The 25,127-nt window shown below is 46.5% G+C and overlaps 1 protein-coding gene and 1 pseudogene across 7 annotated transcripts in view; one reads left to right on the forward strand and one right to left on the reverse strand.

The window, feature by feature from the left end:
- Positions 1-25,127, reverse strand: part of LOC148038623 (Pentatricopeptide repeat (PPR) superfamily protein) — a 56,294-nt gene that overhangs the window by 24,578 nt on the left and 6,589 nt on the right. The window lies entirely within an intron of this gene.
- On the forward strand, positions 22,788-23,814 carry LOC148038624 (uncharacterized; annotated as a pseudogene).

The raw sequence follows: 25,127 nt of genomic DNA on the forward strand, positions 1-25,127 counted from the left end.
CAATTTGCCAACATGTTCAGTCCCTTGTCAACCACCCTACACATTTTCGGCACATCCACCAGCCACTAGTCAATCATCTTCTTTGGGGCAAACACCTAGAGTGACCATGTCACACACTTCAATTTTGCACGTAGCACCTAGTCACCCGCCTATTTATTCCATGCCGCCCCCTTATACAACTCCTCACACAACCTTTCATATATCTGTAAAAAAATACTCAAGCAAAAAAGACAAACATGAGTGTATGAGAAAACACAAAGTGATAAATAATAGAACTCAAAGGTGAAGAGAAGCTCAAAGATAATGAAGAATAAATGAAGAATGCTAAATGCAGTAAAGACACTATGCAAGAGTGATGAATACAAAACCTCGAACCTCTGTGTCTAAAAACGGAACAAGGCAAAGATGAACAGGAGTATGTGTTGTATTCTGAAAGGATCCCAAATCACAGCACATAGCCTCTATGTGCAATCAGCTGCTGCAAACACAGATGAGAATGGAAAGTTGTTCGGATTAGGCTGATCGAAGGCAGTGGCAGCAAGGCGGCCTGCACAGGAGCAAAAAAGCCAAAAGTGGAACAGCTCTATGAAGTGGGCAACAAGCAGAAGATGGACAGGCTGATGCAGGTGGCTGCTGGAAGCTGAAAACACAGCCTTTTGCTGCCCTTGTGGATGCTATCAACTGCATGGACGCTGATATCAGCTCCGAAATAGGTACAAATGGAGCCTCTAGGATAGCGACAACTGCAGAATATGGACAGGCTATTAAGGTGGTGCCTGCAGTAAACGTGATCAGTCTGGGTTGTACAGACTGATCACTAAGAGTTGGGTGAGTGCTGGTTGCACCACAAACTGAGGTATCTGCCAATGGAGGGGTGTAGACAGCAATGGAAGATGGCGCCATGTCATGGAGAAATTTGCAAAACAAGGATAGAAACTAAGTGGTTGGGTAGCCTCCTATCTATAGATGTGGATCCTTCCAAAGTTTGGGTGATGGCATATGGCACACAGACACTTTGGTAATTTTCAATAAAGTTTGGTCATTTTTGAGTTTTCAAAGTTGTTTAAAGATCTAATTAAGGTTTTAAGTTTGTAATGCACCTTTTTAGCTAAACAACCCCTCTCAAGCCCAAAACTAGAACCCAAGAGAGACTGCCAAGCATAGCTCAATCAATAATACCTTGAGGCATCCCACCCGAAAGCAACTAGGGCATCAGTCTAGGGATGCACATTGGCTGCCCAAGGACCTACCAAGACTATAGAGGTGATGGTTATCGTACCTTGGGAGCCTGGAGGGCAATCCCAAAGAGGTCAGGGCATCAAACTAAAGGTGCTCATCAACTGCCCACTAGCCTATGAAGGCCTGCAAAAGTGATGAAATGGCATTGAACTATCTTCTTTTTTTCTTTTAATAAAGCATTTCTGCCCATGGGGGAAAAGAAGGGCTGGTCGGATCCAACATCCCAAAACACAAAGACTATCCAGCCACCCATCCAATGTTATGTCCTTGGACATTTGGATGGGCGCTAGTGGCATCGGTCATGATGGTTGTGCAAAGTGACTTAGTGTGAATGCACTAAGGACACTTCCGGGTTAGGACAACCAAGTCCTATAAATAGGACTCAAGGCCCTATTGTGCACATTAATTGTGTGATCTGCACATTAATTGTGTGATCACCATTGTTGGACTCTTGGCATGTTGGCCGATGTATCCGTACACCAAGATGGTGTGGGCTGGTGGTATGGGACGCACCCCCTTGGTATGTGGTCATGGCCCGGAGTGCTACTAGCTCCAAAGCTTGAGGGTGAGCCCATTTAACTCTATGGCTGAAAGGTGAGTCTAATATCTAGTCCCTTTTATGTTGAGCTTGGCACTTGAGTGCACTTACAGGGATTCTAAATCAGCTCAAAGATACAAATTTAGACTTTGATGATAAGTTGAGGGCGATCTTTTTGATCATGACACTACCTGACTCTTGGGAGACCTTGGTGGTTTCACTTAGCAATAACCCCAATCTCTCATATGATGGGTGAGGGGTTCTATCTTGAATGAAGAAATTAGACGTATGTCTACTGGAGAAGACAGCAATTCAGCTTACAATGTAAGAGGCAGGGCTGATGCAAGACAGAGAAACAAGAGCAAGAGCAAAGGAAAGGAAAAGAGTGACATTACTTACTATCACTGTGGTCGGAAGGGCCACAAGAAACCTGATTTTACAAGTATTACAAGAAGGAACAAGAGAGAGAAAAGAATGCAGGAGATAAAAAAAAGGAAGATAAGACAGATGTATCAGAGACAACCAAAAATAAAGAAAAGGCCAATGTGGCCTCTAGTGTCGTCATAGAAGAGCTTTCAAATACAAAGGCTGATGTATTATGTGCAGTTGATTATAATGCCCTTGTATGTCACATGCAGGATATGCAGATTACCAAGGCTGATGTGATTGATGCACTTTTGTCAATTGAAGATGGTGTCACTCAGACTTGGATTGTAGACTCTGGTGCCTCTTTCCATGTACCTCCTTTCTTGGAGTGTTTTGCTATGTTCAATGCAAGCAATTATGGAAAGGTGTATCTTGGAAATAACCATGCTTGCAGCATTGATGGGATTGGCACAGTACACTTGTCCTTAGACAATGGTCAAGAGCTTGTGCTGAAAGATGTCAGATATGTGTCTGGCATTAAAAAGAGTTTACTATATGTTGGTCAGCTTGACTTGCATAGCTACACCACACTGTTTGATGGTGGTTTGTAGAAAGTAAAAAAGGGTTCCATGCTGATTGCAAAAGGAACCAAGAAGGGCACTTTGTATTGTTTGCACTACAAAGCCTTGAATGGCAAGTTTCTTGCAATTGCTGAAATTTGCAGCCACTTGGAGCTATGGCATAAGAGATTAGGCCATATGAGCCAAAAAGGACTTGATGTCCTTACCTCTCTGAAGAGGGTTGATGGAAAAGGCTCTAAACTTGATTTTTGTAATGAGTGTCTGTTTGGAAAGCAAATAAAATTTTCCTTTTAATCTAGTGTCTCTCGTAAGTCCAATGTCTTGGACTTGGTGCATTCTGATGTATGTAGTATGCCTATGAAATCGTTGGGTGGTGCTGAATATTTTGTCTCCTTTATTGATGACTGTTCCAAGAAGATTTGGGTGTACTTGCTAAAAAGAAAAGTGAAGTGTTTGATGTTTTTAAAAACTCTCGCGCATTTGTGACCACTCAGACAGGTAGAAAGCTGAAATGCTTCAAAACTGATAATGGGGGTGAGTTCACATCAACTGAATTCAAGTCCTTTTGTGACTTGCATGGTATTAAGAGGGAGCTTACAGCCCCTTGCAACCCTTCTTCAAACGGGATGGCTAAAAGATATAATAGGACTTTATGTGAAAGAGCGCAGTGCATGTTGTCCACTACTAATCTCCCTCATGCATTTTGGAAAGAGGCACTCAAAACCACAGTTTTGCAACCGTTCTCCAAACAGGTCCTTAAATAATGGCATCCCTGAGGAGGTTTGGTCTGGCAAATCGGCCTCATATAACTGTTTACGCATATTTGGCTATGATGCTTTTGTGCATGTTAGGGATGAGCTAAGGAACAAACTTGACCCAAAATCCACCAAAAGGCACTTTCATGGGCTATGGTGATGAGGGTGAATTTGGCTACAGAGTGTGGTTACCTCAGTCCAAGAAAATTATTTGCAGCCGTAATGTTGTATTTAATGAGGCAAATTTACTAAAAGGTACTTTAGCCTCTAATGAAGATATAAAAAAGGTGAAATTTCAGAGTTTGCAGCCACCTATTACTTCAGAAAATGAGCCTCATGGTGGTGTACCACACGCTGCCGTAATGTTGTATTTAATGAGGCAAATTTACTAAAAGGTACTTTAGCCTCTAATGAAGATATAAAAAAGGTGAAATTTCAGAGTTTGCAGCCACCTATTACTTCAGAAAATGAGCCTCATGGTGCTGTACCACAGGCTGAAACTGATAATCAGCCAGTTATTTTTTAGCCAAATGATGATGGACAACAAATAGGAGCACAAGGAGGTCATGGACAGCAAGATAGGCTTGCTGATTATGAAAATGCAGGTGCTGGAAATGAAAATGAAGGTGCTGTACAGCATGAACAACATGTTGAAAATGGCTTACAGCAGCCAATAAATGCTGAAAATAATATACATCCAGATGTAGACCCAATTCCTAAAAATGTCGATCATTGGGTACGCAAGTCTACATGCGTAAGAAGGCAACCACATAGGTCTAACCCCTCCTTGCATTATGTGATGCTTACAGATGAGGGTGAGCCTCTTACATACAAAGAGGCCAAGTCATGTGAGTTCAACAATAAGTGGGAGCTTGCTATGCCGGAAGAGATTAAATCTCTATATGCAAATGATACTTGGGATCTTATGTCATTGCCCAAGGGAAGGAAGCCACTTCCAAACAAATGGGTGTACAAAGTAAAGACAGTTGATGGGAAACCCAAGTACAAGGCAAGATTAGTTGCCAAAGGGTATGCACAAAAGGAAGGGATTGACTTCCAAGAGGTCTTCTCACCTGTTGTGAAGATGACCACTCTTCGTGTGCTTTTTGCTCTCACTCTTGTATTGGACTTAGAGTTGTATCAAATGGATATACAAACAGCTTTCTTGCATGGTGACATTGATGAGAAAATCTACATGAAACAACCCGAGAGCTTTATAGTTCTTGGAAAAGAGCAAATGGTGTGTAAACTAAAACGCAGCCTGTATGGGCTGAAGCAAGCAGCACGGCACTGGTACAAAAAGTTTGACACTTTTATACTATCTCATGAGTTTACACGCAACCATGCAGATCATTGCTTGTACATGAAAAAGGATACAAATGGAAGCCCCATCATACTTGTTTTGTATGTGGATGATATGTTGCTAGCTGAGAAAAAGAAGACTAGCTTGGATGCTCTCAAAAATCAGCTGAAATCAGCCTTCTCCATGAAAGATTTGGGGAATGCATAGCATATTTTGGGCATGAGGATTTGTGGAGATAGAATGCAAAAATTGTTGTTTTTATTTTAAGAAAAGTACATTGGAAAGGTACTCCACAAATTTAACATGGCTGAAGCTAAGCCTTTTGGGGTACCCTTACCTCCTTATCTCAAGCTTAGCAAAGCCAACAGCCCGAAAGATGACGTGGAAGCAAATGATATGAAGGGAGTTCCTTATGCATCAGCTTGTGGCTCTCTTATGTATGCTATGGTTACTACTCGTCTAAACATTGCTCATGCAGTGGGAGTTGTTAGCACGTTTATGTCAAATCCTAGCAAAGCAAATTGGGAGGCTGTCAAGTGTATTCTTCGATACCTTAAGGATACACAAAGAAAAAGTGTTTGCTATGGGCAAGGTGCACTTAGTTTGCAAGGTTATTGTGATGCAGACATGGCAAGTGACTTGGACACTCGTAGGTCCACCAATGGGTATGTCTTCACAGTTGTTGGTGGAGCTGTTTCTTGGTGTTCTAGGTTGCAGAACATCGTTGCATTGAGTACCACTGAAGCTGAATACATATCAGCTATTGAAGCTTCTAAGGAAGCTATATGGTTGAGCAAACTTGCAGAAGGTCTCGGCATGTCTATGGGTACTGCAATTTTGGGATATGATAGCTAGATTGCTGTGTATCTGGCTAAGAATGCCATGTATCATTCATGCACAAAGCATATAGATGTGCGATATCATTTCATCAGACATATTCTGGAAGATGGTCAACTCACATTGACCAAGATTAAAACACAAGGCAACCCTGCAGATGTCCTCACTAAAAGTCTAAGCAAAGCTCAGCATGAGCATTGAATGCGACTAGTAGGAGTTGGTCAGCTAGAGGTTCACATCGAACCTTTAAGTGGGAGGTTGTTGGGATAAAGGCCCGGTTTAAACCCCCCGTGTATAGTATGTCAGAGTGCAGCGGTGCGGAAGCGTAGGACTGAGAGAGAGAGAACGCAGAGAGAGAAGAGAGAGAAAGAGACAGTAGAAGATGAAGATCTGCTGTATAAAGTGTGCTGAATACAAAGATATGCAGATATATACACGGGCGCAGTGCGCTGGACTGCGTGTCTCCACCTCGACGATGCAACCTGCTGTTCACCTCGAAGTCCGCTGCAGTCTGCACTGTCTCCTATCTGAAATCTGCGAACAGAGACGAAATCTGCGCGTGCCACCAGTCTGTAATCTGCGAGCAGAGAAGTGTAGGAGACTGCTGAAGTCCTCAGCTATTTATAGCCAGGAAACTGGGCGAAAACCAGGGCAGGTCGACTGCATTGACTGGACTGCAGGCAATCGGACTGCCGACTGCACAGTCCGACTGTATTGTGCAGTCCCGTACCGGCGCTGATCTCTAACACCCCCTCTGAGAGCCTGGGCGGGGCAGAAGCCTGAGAGATCTGGAATGACTCCGAAATAGAGCCTGGGGAAGTGCCTTCGTAAACAAATCTGCAAGATTGTCCTCGGTGTTGGAGTACTCCACAGTGATAGTCTCATCCAGAAGCTTCTCTCTGATGAAGTGGTACTGGATCTCTATGTGCTTCGTCCGGGCATGAAAAACAGGATTCCGTGCCAAGGCAATGCAACTCTCATTGTCACATTGCAGCAAAGTAGGACGAGTCTGGGGGCAGCCAAGCTCCTCCAACAATCTCCGAAGCCACACAGCCTCACAAGTGGTGGAAGACACGGCCCGATACTCCGCCTCAGTAGACGAAAGGGCTACCGTGGGCTGCTTCTTGCTACTCCATGAGATAACACCTGCACCCAAGGTAAAACAGTAACCTGTAGTAGACCACCTGTGGTCCACATCACCGGCCCAATCCGAGTCGCTCCAACCTGCAAGTACAAGATCTAAACCATCTGTCCCTGCGGGTTAATGAATCCCTAAATCAGACGTCCCCCTCAAATACCGAAGTATCCTCTGAGCAACCTGCCAATGCACCGTCTTAGGTTCACTCATAAACCCTGCCAAGAGCCCAACAGCAAAACAAAGATCAACACGAGTGTTGAGAAGCCAAATCAAGGATCCAATCAACTGACGATAGCGGGAAGCATCCGCCATAGGAGAAGCTGAATGGAAAGTGGCCTTCCAGTTCGGATCCATAGGAGTAGAAAGGGTCCGACAATCCTCCATTGCAAAAGACACCAAGAGCTCCTGTACATATCTCTGCTGAGAGATGAAGATCCCCCTCTAAGACTGATAAATCTCATGGCCCAAAAAGAAATGGAGTAGACCCAAATCCGTCATCTCGAACGTCCGATGTAAAGCTGACTTCGTCTCTTGGACCTGCTGTGCATGATCACCTGTGACAATCAAGTCATCAACATACAACACAAAAAGCACACAACCATCCTCGGAAGTGTGAACATAAAGCTGCGGATCGGCCTTAGAACGCCGATATCCCAACTGAGACTGAAGCAACGAATCAATCTTCTCGTTCCATGCACACGGAGCCTGCTTGAGGCCATACAAGGCCTTCTTCAACCTGTAGACTTTCCCATCTGAAGATCCAAAGCCAGGAGGCTGCTCAACATAGATCTCCTCCTTCAAATCACCATTGAGGAAGGCCGACTTCACATCCAGCTGGTAAACAGGCCATCTCCTATGGCCAGCCAAGGCAAGAACAGCTCTAATGGTCGCCATACGAGCAATGGGAGCAAAAGTATCATGACAATCAATCCCTGGGCGCTGTGCAAAACCTTTAGCAACAAGGCCAGCCTTGTGCTTATCCAAAGAACCATCGCTAAGATATTTGGTCTTGAAGACCCATTTGACGCCAATCACCTTCTTATTCGGGGGGCGGGGCACGAGTGACCAAGTGCCATTCCTCTCAATAGCCTCCAACTCGGCTTCCATAGCTTTCTTCCATGGTGCAGACTGTAAAGCCTCCTTCACGGAGATGGGCTCTCGATCCTGCATAACACCGGTCATCAAACAATAGTTAGAGCAAACAAGCTCCGTAGAATGTGCCTGTGCCTCCGTGACCGCCGCGGACCTGTTAGAGTTCATAGCCTGTTTTTTAGGCAACAGCACAGCTGGTCCAGCAGTCGGACCAGCTGCACAGTCGGACTGTGCAGTCGGACTGCCACGTGGCAGTCCGACTGCCTGCAGCCATTTTATTCCAGGCTGTGCCCCATTTTTGAGCCCCGTTCTAGGTGATTTTTCGCCTATTTATTGCTGACGTTTTCAGCAGTCTGGCCACTATTCTCTGTCGCAGATTACAGACCGGTGCCGTGCAGATTTCTGTCTCTGTTCACAGATTTCAGACAGCAGACAGTGCAGACTGCAGCAGACTTCGAGGTGGACAGCAGGTCGCATCGTCGAGGTGGAGACACGCAGTCCAGCGCACTGCGCCCGTGTATATCTTTGTATTCAGCATTCTTTATACAGCAGATCTTCATTGTACACTGTCTCTTTCTCTCCCTTTTCTCTCTGCGTTCTCTCTCTCTCAGTCCTACGCTTCCACACCGCTGCACTCTGACATGGTATCAGAGCAGTGTTTGAGGGCTGACTGAGCGCAGAATCAACCTGAAGAGGAGTTTCCATCGCGACACAAATTTGCGTTTTTTGCGTTTAAGGGCAGACAGGAGGGCTGCGCCTTGGAACAAGGCTGAAACGAGTGTGGGCGCACAGGAAAGGAGTACAGGTGGTGGATTTGCTGCTGTTTACTGCTGTTTTACGCGGAGAAAGTTTGAGTTTTCAACCTAAAAGTGCAGGTTTTGCTTTTTCATCGCCTCTGGCGGGTGAAGAAGCTTCGGGACGCGGAAGAGCCTTAGCAGGCTGAGTTTACCCAGTCAGAGGGGGCTGCTTTTGCGTTTGAGAAGGCATTGCAGGTGAAGATGTCTACAAAGATGGACTTGGAGTTCCAGGCGATTATGGACCGGAAGGTGCCTGTCCTACCGGCTCTTCCTACAGATCAGAAGCTCGACGGCGACAACTACCGCATTTGGCGCGTTATGATGTTGGCTATTCTTGAGTCCTATGATTTGGCGGAGTTGGTACAGGAAGATATTGACCGGCCTTCGGTAAGAGATGAGTCCAAACTCTCTTCCGATGCTCGTGCGGAGTTGGCCAGGGCCCAGTCTCATTGGGACAAACTGAATGCCAGGATTCGATCCTTTCTCTTTCTATCATGCACTACAGCCGTGATCGCTCACATCGAGCACTTGACGGTGGCTCGTGAGATATGGCTGGAGCTTGATCAAATGTACAATCGGATGACCCTGATGAAGAGGGTTTCTTTGTAGGTACAGATGCGGACCTTGTCCGTCAATAAGTCTTCTTCGCTAAGGGAACACATTAACAAGCTAAGGCAGCTACAGATGCAGGTTCAGAATGCGGGGAAGCCAATTTCCTCCGAAGACATGGCGATTACACTCTTGTCCCAGTTGCCGCCACGATTCGGTACATTCTACTCTGCCCTTATTGCTTCGGGGCGAGAGTCTACTCTTCGGTGGGAAGAGTTGGTTCCTATGGTCTTGGACCAAGAGGAACAGTTAAAGGGACAGAATGCTTCCAAGACGGAGGCGTTGACAGGTCAAGCCTCTCAGAAGAAGGGGAAGGACCAAAAGAAGAAGAAGGGGGATAACAAGTCCAAGAAGGACAAGGAGAAGGACAAGGACAAAGACTCCACATGCCATATTTGTGGAAAGACTGGCCATTGGAAGAAGGATTGCCCTGACAAAGACTCGAAGGACTCCAAGAAGAAGGAAACCAAGGATTCTGGAGCGGTGGCTGCACCCTCATCAGCTGCATTTCTACATTTAGTTGTCATTGAGGACGCTTCACCGAATGCTTCTGATGCTGCGATGGCGGCTCCCCAATCTCGAGAGTGGATTACTGATAGTGGTGCCTCACGGCACATGACTCCTTCATCAGATGGTGTTGCCCAGCTGCGACCTTCGCGTGGGCAGGTTCTCATTGGAGACAGCTCTTCAGTTTCTATTGCAAGTCGGGGTAAGATGCAGCTTATTCCGGATGGACGAGGTGGCACCCATACCTCAGAGGTTTTGCATGTACCAGGATTGGGGTACCATCTCCTTTCAGTTCATAAGATTTGCTCCCTTGGTCTTTTGGTGGAATTTGACAGTTCTACTGTGCGAGTCCTTGATCGTGAATCGAGGAAGGTTCTATCATCTGGATATGAGGAGAACGGCATTTACAAACTGAAGTCTTCCACTGCCCTCTCTTCTCTTCTTCTTACCTCACAGTCACAGTCTGAATTATGGCATGCTCGGTTTGGCCACCTGAACTATGACTATCTTCGGAAGGCGTCACATGGACAGCTTGTTCGAGGGTTGCCGGATATAGTGGTGAGCCAGCAGCCATGTGTCTCCTGCATACGGGGGAAGCAGCATCGGGATGCTATTCCCCACACAGCTTCGCGGCGGTCTACTTCACCGATGGAGCTAGTATCTACGGATCTATGTGGCCCTATGAGGAATGAGTCCCTGCGTGGGAGCTCGTACTTCATGCTGATCATGGATGACTACAGCAGGATGACATGGGCCTACTTTTTGGCACTAAAATCAGAAGCTTTCTCGCACTTCAAGGATTGGCTTCTCTTTGAGGAGAACCGATCAGGCCGGAAGTTGAAGACCTTGCGATCCGACAAGGGAGGTGAATTTGTGTCTAATGAATTTGCTCGGTTTTGTGCAGATAGAGGAATTCACCAGGAGTTTGCCAATACCAATACTCCTCAAGAAAATGGTATTCTAGAACGGAAGAACCGCAGTGTGATCGAGATGGCGCGCACCATGATGGAGCACCGACAGACCCCTCAGGTTCTGTGGGCCGAGGCTGTGGCTACAAAGTCCACATCCTTAATCGATCCCCTACTTCGGCCGTGGAAGGGATGACTCCATTTGAGGCTTATTTTGGGACGAAGCCAGATGTTTATTACTTTCGGGTCTTTGGGTGTGATGCCTATGTTCACATTCCCAAGGCTCACCGTGACAAATTTGAAGCGGCTTCCCGAAAACAGGTATTTGTTGGCTACAGCTCCCAGTCCCAAGGCTACCGACTGTATGATCCCGTAAAGCGGGATGTATATACTAGCCGTGATGTGCGGTTTGTGGAGGTTCCGGCTTCTTCAACGGGTGAGGAGCATCCCGTTCTTGGAGATCCAGGGGAGAGTTTGGCTCCTTCTACAGTTCCACTGGAGCCTGTGCCGTTTGATTATGATTCTGTTTCTGACACAGAGTCTACTGTTCCACCGGATCCTTCTGCGGAGTTACCACCGGTGGACATTCCAGAGTCTTCTACTGATGGAGAACGACGAGGGGAGGTTCGGCCTCCTCCTCGCTGGGCCCGTGACACACTCCGTGATTCACGGATCGAGGGGGTTCCTGAGGAGTGGGGACCACAGGATGGTCCGCGGCGGTCACGGAGGCACCAAGCGCATTCTTCGGAGCTTGTTTGCTCCAATTATTGTTTGATGTCCCGTGTTATGCAGGATCGAGAGCCCACCTCCGTGAAGGAGGCTTTACAGTCCGCCCCATGGAAGAAAGCTATGGAAGCTGAGTTGGAGGCTATTGAGAGGAATGGCACTTGGTCACTTGTGCCACGCCCCCCGAAGAAGAAGGTGATTGGAGTCAAGTGGGTCTTCAAGACCAAATATCTCAGTGATGGTACTTTGGATAAGCACAAGGCTCGCCTTGTTGCTAAGGGTTTTGCCCAGCGCCCAGGGATTGACTGTCATGACACCTTTGCCCCTACAGCTTGTATGGCAACCATTAGAGCTGTTCTTGCTTTGGCTGGCCATAGGAGATGGCCTATTTATCAGCTGGATGTGAAGTTGGCCTTCCTGAATGGTGATTTGAAGGAGGAGATTTACGTTGAGCAACCTCCTGGTTTTGGTTCTTCAGATGGGAAAGTCTACAGGTTGAAGAAGGCCCTGTATGGTCTCAAGCAGGCCCCGCGAGCTTGGAACGAGAAGATTGATTCGTTCCTCCAGACTCAGTTGGGATATCGGCGGTCCAAGGCCGATCCGCAGCTGTATGTTCACACTTCCGAGGATGGTTGTGTGCTATTTGTATTATATGTTGATGATTTGATTGTCACAGGTGATGATGCACAGCAGGTCCAGGAGACAAAGTCAGCTTTACATCGGACGTTCGAGATGACGGATTTGGGGCTACTCCATTTCTTTTTAGGCCATGAGATTTATCAGTCTCAGAGGGGGATCTTTCTCTCCCAACAGAGATATGTACAGGAGCTCTTGGTGTCTTTTGAGATGGAAGATTGTCGGGCCCTCTCTACTCCTATGGATCCGAACTGGAAGGCCACTTCCCACTCAGCTTCTCCTTTGGCGGATGCTTCCCGCTATCGACAGTTGATAGGGTCCTTGATTTGGCTTCTCAACACGAGGGTTGATCTATGTTTTGCTGTTGGGCTCTTGGCAGGGTTCATGAGTGAACCTAAGACGGTACATTGGCAGGCTGCTCAGAGGATACTTTGGTATCTGAGGGGGACGTCTGATTTGGGGATTCATTACCCCGCAGGAACAGATGGGTCAGATCTTGTACTTGCAGGTTGGAGCGACTCGGATTGGGCCGGTGACGTGGACCACAGGCGGTCTACAACAGGTTACTGCTTTACTTTGGGTGCAAGTGTTATTTCATGGAGTAGCAAGAAGCAGCCCACGGTAGCCCTTTCATCTACTGAGGCGGAGTATCGGGCCGCATCTTCCACCACATGCGAGGTAGTGTGGCTTCGGAGATTGTTGGAGGAGCTTGGGTGCCCCCAAACTCGTCCTACATTGCTGCGATGTGACAATGAGAGTTGCATTGCCTTGGCAAGGAACCCTGTTTTTCATGCCCGGACGAAGCACATTGAGATCCAGTACCACTTCATCCGAGAAAAGCTTCTGGATGAGACCATCACTGTGGAGTATTGCAAGACGGAGGATAATCTTGCGGATTTGTTTACGAAGGCGCTTCCTCAGGCTCTACTTCGGCAACATTCCAGATCCCTCAGGCTTCTGCCCTGTCCAGGCTCTGAGAGGGGGTGTTAGAGTTCATAGCCTGTTTTTTAGGCACCAGCACAGCTGGTCCAGCAGTCGGACCAGCTGCACAGTCGGACTGTGCAGTCGGACTGCCACGTGGCAGTCCGACTGCCTGCAGCCATTTTATTCCAGGCTGCGCCCCATTTTGAGCCCCATTCTAGGTGATTTTTCGCCTATTTATTGCTGACGTTTTCAGCAGTCTGGCCACTATTCTCTGTCGCAGATTACAGACCGGTGCCGTGCAGATTTCTGTCTCTGTTCACAGATTTCAGACAGCAGACAGTGCAGACTGCAGCAGACTTCGAGGTGGACAGCAGGTCGCATCGTCGAGGTAGAGACACGCAGTCCAGCGCACTGCGCCCGTGTATATCTTTGTATTCAGCATTCTTTATACAGCAGATCTTCATTGTACACTGTCTCTTTCTCTCCCTTTTCTCTCTGCGTTCTCTCTCTCTCTCAGTCCTACGCTTCCGCACCGCTGCACTCTGACAGGACCATCCTGCGGTCCCCACTCCTCAGGAACCCCCTCGATCCTTGAATCACGGAGTGTGTCACGGGCCCATCGAGGAGGAGGCCAAACCTCCCCTCGTCTCTCTCCATCAGCTGAAGACTCTGGAATATCCACCGGTGGTAACTTCTCAGGGGTGACCGGTGGAACAGTAGACTCTGTGTCAGAAACAGAATCATAATCAAAAGGCACAGGCTCCAATGGAACGGTAGCAGGAGCCCAACTCTCCCCTGGATCTCCAAGAACGGGATGCTCCTCACCCGTTGATATGGCCGGAACCTCCACAAACCACACATCGCGACTAGTGTACACATCCCGCTTGACGGGATCATACAATCGATGGCCTTGGGACTGGGAGCTGTAGCCAACAAATACCTGTCTTCGGGAAGCTGCTTCAAATTTATCACGATGAGCCTTGGGAATGTGAACATAGGCATCACACCCAAAGACCCTAAAGTAAGAAACATCGGGCTTAGTCCCAAAGTAAGCCTCAAAAGGTGTCATCCCATCAACGGCCGAAGTGGGGGATCGATTAAGGATGTGGACTGCAGTAGCCACAGCCTCAGCCCACAGAACCTGAGGGTTCTGTCGGTGCTCCATCATGGTGCGCGCCATTTCGATCACACTGCGGTTCTTCCGTTCAAGAATGCCATTTTCTTGAGAGGAGTGTTGGTATTAGCAAACTCCTGGTGAATACCTTTATCTGCACAAAACCGAGCAAACTCATTAGAAACAAATTCACCACCCTTGTCACATCGCAAGGTCTTCAACTTCCGGCCCGATCGGTTCTCCTCAAAGAGAAGCCAATCCTTGAAGTGGGAGAAAGCTTCTGACTTTAATACCAAGAAATAGACCCATGTCATCCTGCTGTAGTCAGCTATGATCAACATGAAGTAGGAGCTCCCACGCAAGGACTCGTTCCTCATAGGGCCACATAGATCCGTAGATACAAGCTCCATCGGTGAAGTAGACCACCGTGAAGCTGTGTGGGGAATGGCATCCCTATGCTGCTTCCCACGAATGCAGGAGACACATGGCTGCTGGCTCACCACTATATCCGGCAACCCTCGAACAAGCAGTCCACAAGACGCCCTCCGAAGATAATCATAGTTGAGGTGACCAAACTGAGCATGCCATAATCCACTCTTGAGCCTGGGGAGCCATCATCGCAGCATCAGAAGCATTCAGTGAAGAGTCCTCAATGACAGCTAGATGAAGAAATGCAGCTGATGAGGGTGCAGCAATCCTTCTTCCAATGGCCAGTCTTTCCACAAATATGACATGTGGATTCTTTGTCCTTGTCCTTGTCCTTGTCCTTCTTTGACTTGTTATCCCCCTTCTTCTTCTTTTGGTCCTTCCCCTTCTTTTGAGAGGCTTGACCTGTCAGTACCTCCGACTTGGAAGCATTCTGTCCCTTGAGCTGTTCCTCTTGGTCCAAGACCATAGGAACCAACTCTTCCCAACGAAGAGTAGACTCTCACCCCGAAGCAATAAGGGCAGAGTAGAATGTACCGAATCGTGGCAGCAACTGGGACAAGAGTGTGATCGTCATGTCTTCGGAGGAAATCGGCTTCCCCGCATTCTGAACCTGCATCTGAAGCTGTCTTAGCTTGTTGATGTGCTCCCGTAGCGAAGAAGACTTGTTTACGGACAAGGTCTGCATCTGAACCTCCAAAGAAACCCGCTTCATAAGGGTCATCCAGTTGTACATCTGATCAAGCTCCAGCCATATCTCCCGAGCCACCGTCAAGTGCTCGATGTGAGCTATCAGGGCTGTAGTACAAGATAGAAAAAGAAAGGAACGAATCCTGGCATTCAGTTTGTCCCAGTGAGAATAAGCTCCGCCAAATCATAGGACTCAAGGATGGCCAACATCATGACGCGCCAGATGTGGTAGTTGTCGCCATCGAGCTTCTGATCTGCGGGAAGAGCCGGTAAGACAGGCACCTTCCGGTCCATAATCGTCTGGAACTCCAAGTCAATCTCTGTAGACATCTTCACCTGTAATGCCTTCACAAACGCAAAAGCAGCCCCCTCTGACTGTGAAAACTCAGCCTGCTAAGACTCTTCCGCGTCCTGAAACTTCTTCACCCGCCGGAGGCGATGAAAAAACAAAACCTGCACTTGAAAGCTGAAAACTCAAACTTCCTCCTCGTCAAACAGCAATAAACAGCAGCAAATTCACCACCTGGACTCCTTTCCTGCGCGCCCACGCTCGCTTCAGCCTTATTCCGAGGCGCAGCCCTCCTGCCTGCCCTCAAACGCTGAAAACGCAAATTTGTGTCGCGATAGAAACTCCTCTTCAGGTTTGTTCTGCGCTCAGTCAGCCCTCTAACACTGCTCTGATACCATGTCAGAGTGCAGCGGTGCGGAAGCGTAGGACTGAGAGAGAGAGAACGCAGAGAGAGAAGAGAGAGAAAGAGACAGTGGTAGATGAAGATCTGCTGTATAAAGTGTGCTGAATACAAAGATATGCAGATATATACACAGGCGCAGTGAGCTGGACTGCGTGTCTCCACCTCGACGATGCAACCTGCTGTTCACCTCGAAGTCCGCTACAGTCTGCACTGTCTCCTGTCTGAAATCTGCGAATAGAGACGGAATCTGCGCGTGCCACCAGTCTGTAATCTGCGAGCAGAGAAGTGTAGAAAACTGCTGAAGTCCTCAGCTATTTATAGCCAAGAAACTGGGCGAAAACCAGGGCAGGTCGGCTGCATTAAATGCAGCCGACTGGACTGCAGGCAGTCGGACTACCACGTGGCAGTCCGACTGCACAGTCTGACTGTGCAGCCGACTGCACAGTCCCGTACCAGCGTTGATCTCTAACATAGTACATGCACATTGTACATGTGAATGCACCCTTTACGTGCCCTAAGTATAAATACATTTTATTCTTTGTGTACCAACACACATTGTTGGTACACTCTTATCAATTCATACTTTCACTCTGCTTACACACTCTCCAACCATCACACTCTCATGCTCACTCCTGCTCGACTCCCATCTCTCTTAGCTATGCTCTTCTTCCAACATATTTACAAGCCACTCTCTCATTCATTCCTTACGTCTAATTCATTCAGTCCGTCACCTCTTCTCTCCAACCTCTCCACTACCCTCACACCCTTTCAGGAGGACATTGTGCTTCATGGTTCATGGCTGTCTTCATCATCTTCCTTGTGCTACGGCACCCTTGCTCCCTTGTACCACATTCGCTCCATGATTCAAGTCTTCATCATTCCATTCATTAGAGTTTCTTCTCTCTTCCCTTCTCTTCTCCATATTTGCCGAGTTCACTCCGTGTTCCTCCCCACAAACCCTATTGTCTCGCTGGTACATCATCTTTTGACATGGTATTAGAGCTGGATCTGCTCAAACAGCGGCACCCTCCACTCCAGCAACGGCAAAGACCGGTGGCGGGTTCGGCATCCACTTCTCTTCTTCTTCTGCTGCATCAAAATCTCGTTTTTGCAGGTTTCAGGTGTTTTCAACTTGCTGTCCACACCCCTTTCGCGGAGGACATCGCAGTCTCGGCTGTCCCTTGCTGTCATCTACAGTCTGGCGCCTGTTTTCCAGCCTTCCACCCACAATTTGCAGCTGTTTACAACAGAGCGACAATTACTGATCACTCTCCATTCAGAAAACAATCTCCTTTTGGCAGATTTCAGGTATTTTAGCTTGCTGCCCACACCCCGGACGCGGAGGACACCACGGTCCGAGTTGGCCATTGCTGTCTATAACAGACTGGTGCTTGTTTTCAATCTACCACACTCTATTTGGGGCTGATTTTAAAATGTCGACTGCTACTGCTGGTTTTTCCTACGTTTTTAGTCTTTCTCTCTCCTCACCAGTGTTTTTCTACTGGTTGCAACCTCTTACTGCTGGTAACATCCTCCTCCCACTACCAGTTCACTTTCAGCCCTTCCACTACCCTCCTACCCCTTAAGGTGGACATTGCGGTTCATGCTTTGCATTGCCCTCACGCCCCTTGAGGCGGACATTGCAGTTCATGGTTCGTGGCTAACCTCTTCCTTTTTCAACAAGGCACACGGGTACCTATGGCTTCTTCACCAACAGATGACCAGTCTACTAGGTGTTCCTACTGTGGCATGAACGGTCATCCCACCAAAGACTGTCGACTTCGACCTTTGCTCCCCACCCCTCCGGAGTATATGCATCTTTCACCAAGTACTCCTTGTGCCACCTCTCCTTTCTGGGCCACAGAAATCATTTTGCATTGGCTATCGAAGTATTATGCTCAAGGCAATAAACCGCAATCGACACGCACCTAGTCCTTTCGAGCACATGGAGGCTCTAAGACCTTACGAGGCAATAAGCCCTCCTAGAGACCACCCCACTACGTGGAGACTTCCCCCACCCACTTCCACGTACAATGGCTCCACGGCCCACATATCTCCTCCACAATCCACTCTCTTGAGAGCCCACGACTGTTCCCCACCCTTGGCTCATCTTGAGCCTCCTTCCCCACCCTCTTCCACTCAAGTTGGAGAGGCCACTTCGGGGTGCTTTCCGGCTTCTTCTTCCAAGCCCCAAATCTCTTCTTCGACACATCCAACGGCATTTCCTTTGTCATCAGATGCTTTGCAGTCCGTGAGCCATGAGTAGCTGGATTCCCTTTCTCTCTCAGACTGGGATTCAAAGGGGGGTTTTCTTACTTCGCCCTCAAAGGGGGCTTCCGGGCTCCTACTTCTACTCCTTCCAACTTAGAGGGGGACCCTATGTGCCATGAAGTTCTTCACACACCACCACCTTTCACTTTCGAGGAGTGGCTCTCCTTTGAGCACTCATTTCCTTTACTCATACCTAGGATCTAGAGAATCTACCTAGATCAGGGCCCTTGGGTCTTTAACAGCGGCTTGGTGGCTAGGGCTTCGTATTCCTTCTAGCATGGAGTCACTGAGCTAGTGGCTTCTCTCCCAAGTTTGAGTTTCAGGTTCTACAGCTCATCCAGTCTCCTAACTATCTTCAAAGGTCTCCTTTCAGGTGGTATTCCTAGATTACACGTGGATTTTCTTTGTCCCTTGGTCAGCATGAACCCACCTCCCGAGATTGAGTATGAGTATATCCTTATGGTTCTCGGCACCACACAAAGTCCAACATTCCTCCTATGCATTGCATGTTTTCATCATCTTTGTACTAGGGCGCTTGGGCAAGTGAACAATTTCCCCACGAGGGACACTGTCCAAGTGGCACCTGCTACATAAGCATTCTTCAACATGTAGCATTGCATCTCCACCTCACTCTTCTCTTGTTTCCCTTTTTGGGCTTGAGAGGGGGTGTTGAGAGACCCTTCACCCGCAGTTTGCGTTTTTGTGTTTCTACATTTTGCATTTAGGGTTTGAAGCCCCAAAAAGGGGCACCACCCCCTAGACTAACTGTGCCGATTTATAGGCCACTCTCTCATTCATTCCTTACAACTGATTCATTCAATCCGTCACCTCTTCTCTCCAGTCTCTCCACTACCTTGACACCCCTTCAAGAGGACATTGCGGTTCATGGTTCATGGTTGTCTTCATCATCTTTCTTGTGCTACGGCACCCTTGTTCCCTTGTATCACATTCACTCCATGATTCAGGTCTTCATCATTCCATTCATCAGAGTTTCTTCTCTCTTCCCTTTACTTCTCCATATTTGCCAAGTTCACTCCATGTTTCTCCCTGCAAACCCCACTATCTTGCTGGTACGTCATCTTTTGACATCTCCTGTCTACCTAGCCCACCTCTCCTACCTGCCTAGCCTGGCTCCTGCCTGCGATCAAGCGAGGACTCTCATGTAAAGCACCAAAGTATTTATCTACTCAGCACTGATTTTTGTTCAGTGGGATCATTATCTCCCCCAAATTTGGGGCATTCTGGATCAGTTGTTGGCAGTTGCCCCAAAATTTGGGGCTTTCTCAAGGATTGGGGCCCAAATTTGGCTGCAATGTCCCCAAATGTGGGGCATTTGGGATCCATCATCCCGGGATCTGAAAGAGCCCCCAAATTTGGGGCATTTTGAATCAGTCATTGCTCCAAATTTGGGAGCTGAAAATGCACCAATTTTTGGGGCATTTTCAGCAAGGGAATGCAGGCTGGAATGCCCCAAATTTGTGGCATTTTGAATCAATCATTGCCCCAAATTTGGAAGCTGACAATATGCCAAATTTTGGGGCATTTTCAGCAAGGAAATGCAAGCTGGAATGCCCCAAATTTGTGACATTTTCAATAAAAGGAATGCAAGCTGAAGTAGCACTAAAGTTCGGGCATTTTCAGCAAACATTTAACACATGCATGTTGAAATTTTAGCTGCAAATTTCTGCAATTTCATTGAACTTTACTGATTATTTGTCACTTTTATATAGATGACCGCATTGACATCTATGGGATCTTCATCATCCTCAGCAAGTACTTCATCTACAACTGAACAAAGTCAAAGCACTACTTGGTCATGGTGGGATGAGGTAGATGCAGGGGTGCCATTGAGAGGTGGAGGGGCTCGCCCTTGGAAATGCAAACCTTGCTCTTATGCTCGCACTAGTGGGGTTGATAAAGTGAGAGCCCATCTTCTACATGAGGAGGGAAAAGAGGTGATTTTTGCACCGATGTATCAATTGAGAAAAGGCAGGAGTTACATGACCGCATAGCCACTTCTATGGGGAATTCACATGCTAGGAGGACGCCAAATATAGCAGTGGATCCAACAACATGGACTCCCAAGGCCAGCAAGGCATGGTGCTTCATGCAGAAGACCACCAAGATTAGTGGCTACGTAGCCTTCTCGTGGGCCACCACTAGCAACAGGTCGTGGTGTTAGACAGAGTTCATTGCACACATCATGGGAACCAAAGAAAAAAGAGGAAACAGATGCAGCAGTGGCACGCTTTTTTTACCATGACCATATTGCATTCAAATCAGCCAAGTCACATTACTTTTTAAATATGGTGACAAAAATTGCAAAGTATGGACCCACATATAAGCCCCCTTAATCAAAAACTATCAGGACTACATCGCTTCAAAAAGAGAAAGCAGCCATAGAGATTGCAATAGCAAATATTCGCAATCAATGGGCAAGAAATGGAGTGACATTGATAGTAGATGGATGGAGTGACACATGCCATAGGTCCATACATGGTGTTGTCGCATATTCTCATGGGGATGCATACTTCATTGGTAGTCATGATGCTTCAAAGACTGGAAAGAGTGTAGATGTATTGGCACCCGAGTGGTGCGAGGCAGTGTAGGCTGTTGGGGCAGAAAATGTAGTATAGTTTGCGGTAGATGGTGAACCTACAAACAGGGCAGCATGAAACATTTTAATAGCAATGTATCCACATATCACCTTTAGTCCATGCATGGCGCATTGCTTGAATAACTTGTTGAACGATATTGGGGACTTGCCATGGATTACATCTCTTGTTGCGAAAGGCAACAAGATTATCATATTTATATGTAATCATCAGTACTTACATGCTGAGTTTCGCAAGAGAAGTGACAAAGAACTTCTCAAATACTCGGATACACGATTTGCATATAACTTTCTTATGCTTGGTCGATTGCACTATTGCAAAGGTGCAATTAGGAAGCTATTTGCTAGTGATGAGTATGAAAATTAGACTGGGGCTGCCACTGTTACTATTGTGTTATGTAATGCATATGTCTTTGATAGAGATTTTTGGGATAAGGTGAATCGCACCAATCACATGGTTGATCCTATTATACACATGTTGAGGCTTGCAGATGGCATGGATCCATGCATTGGGAAGATCTATGAAGGTATGGATCGCATGATTGAGAAGTTGGAGAGTTTGGAACCAAATGCACACAGGTATGAGCAGATCAAGGAGTTATGCATCAACAGATGGAATGAGTATGACTCTCCTATGCATGCTCTGCAGCATATGTGCTTGATCCTGAGTTTCAAGGAAAGATGCAAGAAAGAGACCTTGAGGTGGTCAAGGCTTGGAACACATTGCTTGCAAGGCTTTATCCTAGCCGTGAAATGCAACGCAAAATTAAAAATCAGCTCTCTATGTATCGGGAAACATTAGCGATGTTTGGTACAGAGGATGCACTAGAGGATAGGACAAATATTGGGTTGGGGCTGCTTTATGGTGCGAGGACTACGGGGCAGAAGCTCCAGAGTTGCAAAGTTTGGCTATTCGTATTATTAGCCAAACAATTAGCTCTTCTTATTTAGAGCAACTATGGAGCTCATACAATCACATTCACTCAAAGAAGATAAATCGTATTGGTTCAATAAAGACGAATGACCTAATTTATGTGAGCTCCAATCTTTGCTTGCTAGCTCATACATCAGTTGCAAAGGCTGATTCTTTTATGCATTGGGAAAAAGATGACGATGATGCTAGTGATGGCGATGGCCAGGATGTTGTTCAGCAGGATGAACATTCAAAGTCGAGCCATCTTCCATGAATAAAAGCACTTAGCGGCTCGCCTTTTGAAACTTTAGAGTATTGACTTGGAAATTGGAGCTCTTGTAACTTGGATCTTTAGACTTTAAAGTTTAGTGCACATTTTGTGTCTTTGCAATGCACACTTGTTGGACTTATGCAACATTGTTGATTACAATGTTGAATCATGAATGCAACAATCCATTGTTGATTACAGTGTTTTGAATCTTTATTATTGTTGAAACTTAATTATTATGTCTCTAATTTCACGAGTGACCTACCTGGCGTGACATCAGACCTCTCTTACGTGAGGTAGACTTGTCGTGAGTAGGAATGTGCTTGGCGTGAGGCAAACCTGTCATTAGCACTATAGTGTTGCAGAGATGTACTGAATGCATTGACGCAGGCGTACCCTATGTAGTAATATACTGACACACAACAAGGTACTGACACAGACCCAGATGCCAATGTACTGAGATTGCAAACATAGTCAGATTGATATGACAAGAATGTACTCAGAATGACATGAATGCAAACCTGGGTGAATGTACTGATGCACTGGCTTGTGGACTAGACAATGATGCATTCACTCTGATTTTGATCATGTCCTGGAGTATGCAATAATGCAATGACTAGGGCTACAATCTGTATTTTTGCAATGACTATAAACAGTGTGAAGGCATTTGAGCTCGTAAAAGATTACTTGGCTTACAAAAATTTAGTGAGGGGTTAGGGAAACCCTGGAAATTTGCAGGAATAACAAAAATTGCTCTAATTTGACAGTACAAAGTACAAGTTGAGTGGCTTTGCACACAGTGTGTGAGAGATGGATAATGTAGACAAATGCAAGCATCAAACCATGGAAAATGAATATCTGGGAGACGAATCTGATCAAGAACTAACACAACCGTCCATGGAAGCAATGTTCAACACCCCTTCTAAGAACACACGGTACAAGACGTATGGCCGTAGGGTCCGTGATTGGACCGTCTCCGCAGCATTTGGCAGGTATGGAAAGACCTCACGCACCATGAGTGAAAAGAAATACGAAGAAATTAATCTCATGATTCGCTCTGAACTACGAATTATGAGACAAGAATTGGAGAAAGAAATACGAGAGCAGGTCAAAGCCAAACTGATGGTAAATCAGAGGGCAGAAATGCAAGACATGCAAATAAAGATTAAGAATGACTTACAGGTACAAATGCTGTCCGAAATGCGCACGCTGGAAACTGAAATGTTGAATGTTGTAGATGCCTACAAATCAGAAATCTTAGAACTGAGGGAAGAATTGAATACAATTAAGAAAAAAGAAAAGAACGTGCAAGAAGAATTACAAAAAGAGAAAGAGGCTTTGAAGGCATGTGAAAGGGAGATTCACTCATGGGCAGAAGTGACAAAGACAACACAGAAGCAGATAAAAGAAGCCAGCCCATGGATTGAGGTAATAAAAAAGAATAAGGGAGCATCAGTGAACAAAACTAAAGTAGTGAATGCTATCTTGGAAGAAGAGCCTAGGAGACGGGCTAGGGTTTTACATGTACAGGTAGTAGGATGGGAAGAGAAGAGCAGCCCATAAGAAGATGCTAAGACACTTGCTGACAAAATTGGGGCTTCAGATGTACCTATCGTCAGTGCTTGGAGAGTGGGGAAAGAGGACTCTAAGTCCAAGGCTCTAATTCTTCGCTTTGGGGACATAGAGAAAAAAAGGGCCTTCCTCTCCAAGAGGAAAGCCCTCAAGGGTGAGAAGATCTATTTGGATGAGGACCTTACCCCAGCACAAATAGCTCATACACATGCCCAAGGTATTGGATGCTCGCAAAGAGGGAAAGTGGGCTGTTTATAGGGATGGACGAGTCATCATCACAGACAAAAGGACTTCGTGACGGTACGAGGCCTATGAGACACTTCAGATGTCAATATGGAATTGTAATGGAGCCCTACGCTTGGATGCTGATTACTTTGAAGATAGCTTCCGAAACATAGATATAGCAATGTACACAGAAACACACCAATGTAAAGGTAGTCGACTACCAGACGTGCGGGGATACAGGTGGGAAAGTGCATTTTGTCCAGCAGCTAGAAAACCAGGAAGCACTAGGGGTTCTGGAGGTGTGGCCATACTATACCAGAAAGATCTCAAAGGGATAGTGCAAGTAATGAAATGAGATGATGATGCACGATATTTATGGATTAGGATACATGCAGAAAGACCACGGGATATATTCATCACAATATGCTACTTCCCTCCTGCAAATTCTACCTATGCCACACGAGATGGATCTCCCTTTGATGTACTTTATGAGGATATCATGAGATATGCTAGCATTGGGGACATATTATTAGTAGGAGATTTCAATGCACACACTGGAGATAGACAGAGTGACTTTTATATGCATGATAATGCCATGTTCAAAGAGATTGACATAGATGATATAAGCCTACACAGGAGAGCCCAAGATAAAGAAGTGAGTACTTATGGGACACACCTATTGACTTTGGGAAGTGCACATAGACTAGCCATCTTTAATGGTCTACCATAATGGCCAGGGTCTGACAATTTGACATGCTAGAATCACAAAGGAGGGGCAAGTACTATGGACTACTTGATGGGCTCACCAACATTGATACCAAACATCCAAAACATTAAGATATCTAAGAGACCAATTGGCATAGCAACAGGTTATGCTATTTTGACATTCATGCTCTCTTGTGTACATATGAAACATGAAACACCATGCCTCCCTTGACATCCCAAATACTACTTTATAGAAGACACCTCACATATCTACAGTGGTTCTCTGTAGACCAATTTACATACATTGGACTTGAGTAGATCGTTGGAAGAATGTACAAAGGATTTAGAAGAGGCCATACATGGATCAGCCATGTATGCATTCCCACACACCTTGCCCCGATGTAGACCCATACAATCTATTACTCCCCAAAATAGTTGGTATGATGATGAGTGTAAAGTCACCCGAGCTCGCTTACAAAGAGAAGTGGAGCTAGGCACTCAGACACATCACCAAGCAAAGGCGTTTGAACGCCTTGTGCGGAAGAAGAAACGAGACTACTTAACGAAAGCAGAAGCAAAGATATATCAGCTATTTTTGGGGCGGGATAGCAAGAGTGCATGGAGGATGTTTCATGAAAGACAACCCCCCATACAGATTACATCACCAGATGCTTGGCTTGA

Source organism: Lygodium microphyllum, chromosome 3 (assembly GCF_053477565.2).
Source record: "Lygodium microphyllum isolate KBCC chromosome 3, Lygodium_microphyllum_v1.1.10, whole genome shotgun sequence".
Classification (NCBI taxonomy): Eukaryota; Viridiplantae; Streptophyta; class Polypodiopsida; order Schizaeales; family Lygodiaceae; genus Lygodium; species Lygodium microphyllum.